This window comes from Martes martes, assembly GCF_963455335.1.
Source record: "Martes martes genome assembly, chromosome: X".
NCBI classification, from domain to species: domain Eukaryota; kingdom Metazoa; phylum Chordata; class Mammalia; order Carnivora; family Mustelidae; genus Martes; species Martes martes.
Genome location: NC_137897.1, coordinates 82,707,216 through 82,715,148, shown reverse-complemented (window position 1 = coordinate 82,715,148; position 7,933 = coordinate 82,707,216).

Sequence of the window (7,933 nt, the reverse complement as noted above, 5' to 3'; positions counted from 1 at the left end):
GTTTTGCTGCCTTTTCCTTTTTCTGAAGCCGGGCACACTTTAGCCTTGGCAGGGCCAAAGGCCCCGCCAATAATGATGCAAAGAACCGCTCCTGGAGCCAGAAGAACCAGTGCGCTAAGAGGCTTTTGTGACACAGGTGTTTTGCTTTCCTGTTTTGACTCATGGTCATTTATCAACAACTATTTATTGAGTGCCTACTCAGAGCTTCGAGCGACACATAAGTTACAGGTCTCTGCCCTCAAAGAGCTTCCAATCTAGTGTGGGGGAAGAAAGAGAGGTGTACACCGAACAGGAGAATCAGAGTGGTAACTAAGAACAGTAGCAAAGGTCCACAATTAAGGTCTAAGTTTTGTTAGACATGGGCACCCCATCTTCGCCCAGGGATCCCAGCTACTTCTCCTAGAGCCGCAGACATGTCTCACTCGCAGGTGGGCCTGAAGCACATTCGTCCCTGGGCTGTCCCTAACTGAGCTGGACTAACTGTCCCCAACTATACCCTCCCCTCTCTCCCCAATCAGCAAGCAGCCCTTGCCTTCCACTGCCTGAGCCTTCCCAAGTTATCTCGGGTCAGGGAAGAAACACCTCCATTACCAGACAAGGCGGTTTTACAACGCAAATGGAAGTTGGCCCTTCCCTCCTGGGGTCTGCATCTTTCAGGGACAGTAGTGCAGTCTCTCTGAAATTTTTGCTAAGTGCCTGGAGACTTGGGAGTGACAGTGAAAGCAAGCGGTGATGGATGACAGGAGCTCAGCTGTCCATGGGTCACATGGCTTCCCTCCTGGGGCGGGGGGGGGGCGGGGGAGGCAATTTCACTTTGAAAGATGTTTGGTTTCTGGTCCCTTCCAACAGGGCAATCGGGAACAAAATTATGAAGCAGCTGAAGCTTGTGGTCCTCCCTCCCCTACCCACCACCCCCACCCCAGCTTCGTTTCTGGGACCTGCTCTACGTTTCCAGACACGTGCAATGCCTTTGTTCTGACCCCTGCCTACCCAAGGCCCCCGAAAGGTGTCCCTTCACCCCGCTCCAGGCTTGCCCCCTCTAGTCAGTGACCTGGGTAAAAGCCTAGCCTTTCTCTTCTGCCTAATGATAATGACACTTTATAGCCAAGTGCTTCTTTTCATTTTTACACCCATTACCTCATCTGAGAAAAGGTGCTTTCACATCCATTATCTCTTCACAGTCTAACTATCCTGCCAGAGAGGCTTGGTGACTGCTCCTCCTTCATCCCGGCCTCCAAGCTAGGTGACGAAGAGGGACCCACAGAGGCTAAGCACAATAGCAACGCAGCTGGAGCCAAGTCTCTCTCGGGTGGGGCCCTCCATCCTGGCGTCCCCCCACCCCCACCCCGCCATACTGCCTACAGTCACACAGGGGCCTGGACCCTCTCTCTGGCTGTTCAGTCCTCACTGCAGGGCTGGCCTGGCCCCACGGCCAGCAGCACTCCACGTCCTGGCTGAGTCTGGAAGGCCGGCCCATGTCCTAATTAACCTGTCTCTGATCCTGTTCACTCAGCGTTGTTGGGAGAATGAAATGAGATCATGGCTACAGAAGCACTTTGGAAGGTTATACGCATCACATAGTTGTGGAGGTGGCGACATTAGCTATAGCCTTGATCGGGGTGGCTGGAGGGGCAGGGAGAGGAAGCTGAAGATAAACTTCACCCACTTCCCGCAGCCCAGGCCCGTCCCCCATCAACTCCTTGCCTGCAAGAGGCAGCCCCACAGTGGACTCGGTCCCCTCGATCCCCAGGTAGCTCCGTCCCTGATCCAGCTGTCAGGTGGCCTGGCTCTCTGTGGACACTGACACTAATTCCTCTGTGGGCTAAACGAATCCCTCCTTGCCGTCCAAAGACAGACCACGAGCTGCAGCGCCTACCGACAACTGTTGTTAGGCAGGACATGGCTAAGGCACAGGCGAACTGAGAAGATGGACTGGTTCGGAGCTCATGCTCTCTCCCAGGCACTTCTGGGCAGGAAGACAGAAATGTAACAGCTAGATTCCCAGGCATCAGCTTTCGCCTCTCCATCTCTCCTGGCCATTGGCTCCTTTTTCTTTACATTTGGTTGGCTCCTTAGGGAGTCTTGTCACTCCCCTCGCAACTGGCAGGATTTGGAGCCATGTGGGACCAATTAGCACTCTGACTCCAATCACAGGAGCCGGGTTCTTCCAGAAGCTCCAGAGATCCAGCATGGCAGCTGGACTGCCAGGAGAGGCCGTCTATTCCTGGTGTCGGGGATGGGAGCCCCGTCCTTGGGGTTCTGAAGCCGCTGCCCTGAGTGTCCTCTTGTAAGGAGCTTGGGCACAAACTCTTCTTCTTGTAAGGGGGCCTTGCTTTGGCTAGCTGCTCCTCACTCACTTGCATGCACATATAAATCACCTAGGGGTATTGCTACAATGATGCTGATGGAGAACTGACTGAGATTCTAGCAAATTCCAGGGTGGTGCCCATGCTGCTGGTCCACAGACCACACCTGGAGAAGCAAGGATCTAAAAAGAACGCGACTCTCAGACAATGGGAAGGTCACAGTCCGGTGGGAGGACAGAGGGGTTTTTATTTCACTGGGTTATGGCATCGCGGAGGCCCCGGCTAAAACAAAAATGCTTTCCTGGAAAAAGGACACATAAGATCATGCCAACGAAGGACTCACTGGCTGAACCAGGGAACAGGGAGGGCTCTAAGTGGATATGAAATAGGACAAGTAAGGTTGCATTAGGGAAAAGGAAAGGAATGGCTGGACAGAGTGGGCTTGAGTTAGTGCCACTGAAGAGTTTGGTCAGCAGAAGGATAGCCTGAGGACCTGAGACATCCGGGACTAAGGCGAGGAGGATGAACAAAGACAGGAAAGTGCAGAAAACAACTCTGTCCACATATGGCTTCACTCTGGTCCCACAACAACACATTTCACAGATGAGGAAACTGAGCTTTGGGAGAAGAAATTAAGCAACTCATTTTCCTACACCACTTCTGCCAAGAACCTGTGGCCTGAGCAGATGCCCAGCGGGTGACATCGAGGAGACCAGGTGGAAGGATTCAGCAGACCCCTCCTCCACAAGTGAAATGGGACCCACCCCCACACTCTCTGTCACAGCGGCCTCCCCTGAGTCACCCCAGCGGAGGAGACACGCTGCAGGCTCAGAACTGACCTCTCACACACCTCAAAGTCCACCCTCCCATGCGGGGGCTTCAGCTCATAGGGTCTGACTAGGGGCCCATTAACTTCAGTCATCACCAGAAAGATGTCCCCTCACCTCCGGTGGTCCCTCGGACACCTACACTCTCCTCTCCCCACAGTGGTCTGTTCACACACTAATGCTACCCTTCCTCTCCCTTCCAACACTTCCATTATGCCCTCTGGAACTCTCAGTCAACAGCAAATTCTGCCACGTTGCCAATTTCTTCTCTGAAAGGACCCTTCATCCTTCTCTCCCCACGAAGGCCTCACTTGTCCCTCAAGGAACAAACATCACTTGCCCACCAGTTCCCTCAAATGGAAACTGGCTTTTTTTTCCCCCACACTCAGATCTCAACACCTTCAGGACCTACACGTGGGGATAGGTGTCCTCCTTGCTTGCCAGTGCCACCTCCAGGCCGGTACTCCCCCTTCCTTTTGCCAGAAATCCTGCTCCTTTGAGGACCACGCCTGCGGCCCACCTCTACCACCCCATTTCCCTCATTACTGCTCTCTACAGCTTCCTGGGTCGCCCCCACATTCACTGAGGACTTCAGTTCCTGGTTGCACGTGATCTTCCCCTCTACTCTGATCCTTACTCTGACAAAATATAACATGAACATGAAAGGTACCATTTTAGTCACTTTTTCAGTGTACAGTTCAGTGGCATGGACTTCATCACATTGTTGGGCAACCCTCACCACCATCCATCTCCAGAATCTTCTCATCATGCCAGACTGAAACTTGGGACCTATGAAACCCCAACTCCCCATTCCCCTCTCCTCTCCCCCAGTCCCCAGCAACTACCATTTTACTTTCTGCATCTATGAATTTGCCGATTCTGGGATTCCCATATAAGCCGATGGATGCGTAGGACATTTGTCCCTTTCTAACTGGCTTATTTCACCTAGCATAATGTCATCTGTGTTGTAGCATGGGTCGTAATTCCCTTCCTCTGAAAGTTTAAATAATATCCCATATGTGGGACACCTGGGTGGCTCAGTAGGTTGAGCGTCTGCCTTCGGCTCAGGTCATGATCCTAGGGTCGTGGGATCTAGTCCTGAGTCGGGCCCTCTGCTCAGTATGGAGTCTGCTTGTCCCTCTCCCTCAGCCCGTGGCCCCCTCACTTATGCGTTCTCTCTCTCTCTCTCAAATTAATAAATACAATCTTTAAAAAAATAAATAATATCCCATTTGTATATATGTGCCACATTTTATTCGTGTGTCAATGGACACTTGGCTTGTTCCCACCTTCTGGCTCTTGTGAATAAAGATGCTGTGAACCCAAGTGTGCAAGTGTCTGAGTCCCTGCCTTCATGTCTTTCAGGATAGATACCCACAAGCAGCATTGTTGGATCGGATGGCAATTCTAGGTTGAATTTTTAAAGGAATTGCTCTATCATTTTCTATGACAGCTGCATCATTTTACATTCTTAGCCATAGTGGCAACAGGTTCTGGTTTCTCCACACCCCTGCCAACACTTGGTACTGTTCTCTGGTTTTTGTTTTTTGTTTTTTGATGATAACCGTCCTAGTGGGTGTGCCCACTCCAACTCTCGATATCATTGTTGGTGAGCTGAGCATAGACATGATGATGGGGAGGCCTCCAACAACAGCTTCCTCCACTCAGTCACTCACTCCATCGTCACACCTAGACTTGGGGCACACTACCTCCCTGGTCACCCTTGCCAAAATCCCATTCAGTACTACCCCACTGGGGCGCTTGGGTGGCTCAGTGGGTTAAAGCCTCTGTCTTCGGCTCAGGTCATGATCCCACGGTCCTGGGATTGAGCCCTGCGTCAGGCTCTCTGCTCAGCAGGGAGTCTGCTTCCCTTCCTCTCTCTCTGCCTGCTTCTCTGCCTACTTGATCTCTGTCTGTCAAATAAATAAATAAAATCTTAAAAAAAAAAGATTACACTACTACCCTATTTATCCTGCCAGTTTCCCTCCGCAGGACCCCCACTGCAGCAATAATCAGAAGCATCGTGATCGCTTATTCACTTCCCACTTGGTACTTCCTTTCCCTAGAAATCTCTTCCTCTAGTCTTTGCATTGGCAAGATGACTGTGTCATCCTTCGGGTCTCTGATTAAATGTCATCTCCTCCGAGAGGCCTTCCTGGAGCCTTTCTCCTAGTTGTTGACTTTCTTACTGTCCCCCAACCTCCTTCTTCTTTTTTTTTATTTTAAAGATTTTTATTTATTTATTTGACAGACAGAGATCACAAGTAGGCAGAGAGGCAGGCAGAGGGAGAGGAGGAAGCAGGCTCCCCGCCCAGCAGAGAGCCCGATGCGGGACTCGATCCCAGGACCCTGGGATCATGACCTGAGCTGAAAGCAGAGGCTTCAACCCACTGAGCCACCCAGGTTCCCCCCCAACCTCCTTATCTTCATTTCCCTTCATGTTCAAATTAGAGCTCCTGGTCCAACATTATGATCATTCTCTTGTACCCACCTTCAACTCCCTTCCTTTCTTCTCCCTTTACTACTCTTGCCTTGCAAAACCTCATTCCGTGATGAAATCAACTATATGCTTTCCCCACGCCTGCATCCAAGTAGTCGAAGGCAGCTGGAGAAAAACCACACAATTGGGTCCAAGGCTTTCACTTTATATTCACTGTCTCCAACCCGGTGTGGGCTCTCAGTGCTGTCTGGCCACCACTTTCTCACTCTCTCAGATGACTGTATCATAGCTCCTCCTCTCTCCTCGATCTTCCACACCTCTCCCCCTCCCCCATTGGCCCCAACAAGCCTCAGCTGATGACCTTGCCCCGTATGTGACTGAGAAAATGTGAATCATCAAATGAGAGCTACCCCAACCCCTTCATCTTACCAACACCATGTCTACACTACACCCCACCTATTTCTGTACCCATGATTCCCTTTCCCCTCCAGTGAAAACGGGGGCTATTTCTTTTCTTCTACAAATGGCAGGTCTCTCCATTTATGCTCTGGTCCCATCCCCTCTCATCTTCTCAAGGATTTTGCTCCTTTGGGCATTCACTCTCTTCCCTAAATCATCGAGTTCTCCACCTCTCTGGAATCATGCTAGCATGCTGATGAAAATCACCCATTCTTAAGAAAATAAACAGAAATCACTTGCCTCCACTCCATGGTCCCCTTACATGGTCCCTTTGTCCCACTCCCCTTCACAGCAAAACTGCTCAAGACTTTGCTACACCTATTGTCTCCACATTGTCATCTGCCACTTGCCCCTCGATCCCCTATAATCTGCCTTCCACATCCATTACTCCCCAGAGTCGTCCTTGTTAGGGTCACCAGTGGCCTTCAAGGTCAATTCTCCATTCTCATCTTACTCAACCCATTACTCCCCAGAGTCGTCCTTGTTAGGGTCACCAGTGGCCTTCAAGGTCAATTCTCCATTCTCATCTTACTCAACCTCTTCCTGGCTGTGGACAGAGTTGGCCGGTCCCTCAAGGTGTTCTCCTCTCTTGACTTCTGCGATGATCTCCTGAGTCTCCAACAACCTCTCTGCTCGCTTTTTTCTTTGTCTCTTTTATGGGCTTCTCTGCTACTTAACCACTGGATATTGCCATGCTTCCTGACTCAGTCCCAGGCCTTCCCGCCTCTGCTCTCTTTCCAGGTGATCTCACCAGTCCCCTGGCTTTAAGTACAACCCATATGCACACAATCCCACATTCTCAGTCTACCTCCACCTTCTCTGTGAGCTCCCAAACTCTTATTTCCAATGATCTATTCCAACATCTCGGCTTTGGTGACTCACAGGGATATCAAACTTAAGATGTCCCAAGCTGAACTCTCGATTTTCTTTTCCCTCTCTAGCCTAGGCCTCGCTCAGCCTTCCTCATCTCAGTACGTGGCACCATCATCTCTTTAATGACTCAAGCCAGAAACCTCAAAGTCATTCTGGAGTCCTGTCTCTCCCTTTCCATCACCACCCCCTCCCCCGCCCCGCAACAGCGAATCCCTCAGTAAGTCTTGGCAGCTCTTCCTTCACAATCTGCCCAACTCTCTCCATCTCTATGGCTATCACCCTGTTCAAGCGACCATCATCTGTCCCCTGGATTCCTGTAGTAGCCTCCTTCCTGGTCTCCCCATGGAGATAATGCCAAGTCCAACTCAGATCCTGTCACTCCCCTGCTTAGAACCCCAGAGACCTCTCCCGCTACAAGTGAATAACATCTAGACTCTTCTCTCCTGGCCTACAAGAGGCCCAGTGTGGTCTCCTCCTGCCCTCCTTGCCAGACCCCCTCTCATGCTATTCTTACTCTTGCATGGTACAGTCTGGCCCCACTGGCCTTTTTTCAGTCTCTGAACACATCAAGTTCTCTGCCACCTCAAGGCCTTCCTGCTTGGTATTCCTTTTTCTTCTGGAAACCTCTCTCCCCATTCTCTACATGGCTGATCTTCCACCCTTCAGGTCTCTACTCATATGTCACCTCCTCACAGAGGTCTTCCCTGAGAACTCTGGCCTGGTGATCCCCATTGCTACAGCTTGTTCATTTCCTTCAGGAGACTCATCACGATCTATATTCATTTATGTGATTATTTGTCTATAAACTCCCTAAGACTATTGACTGGGTCTCTTTTGTTCAACATTGTGTCTCCACCAACTAGTATGGTACCTGGCACCTAGGAGGCGACTAATAAATATTTTCTAAATGGGTCGATGGACGCATGTGTAGGAGTGATTTTGAGGCATACAGATCATGATTCTTTGGGCAGTCCATGTGATGCGTTACCGAATGCCTACTGCTCTGTCTCAGCCTGTGAAAGGTTTCT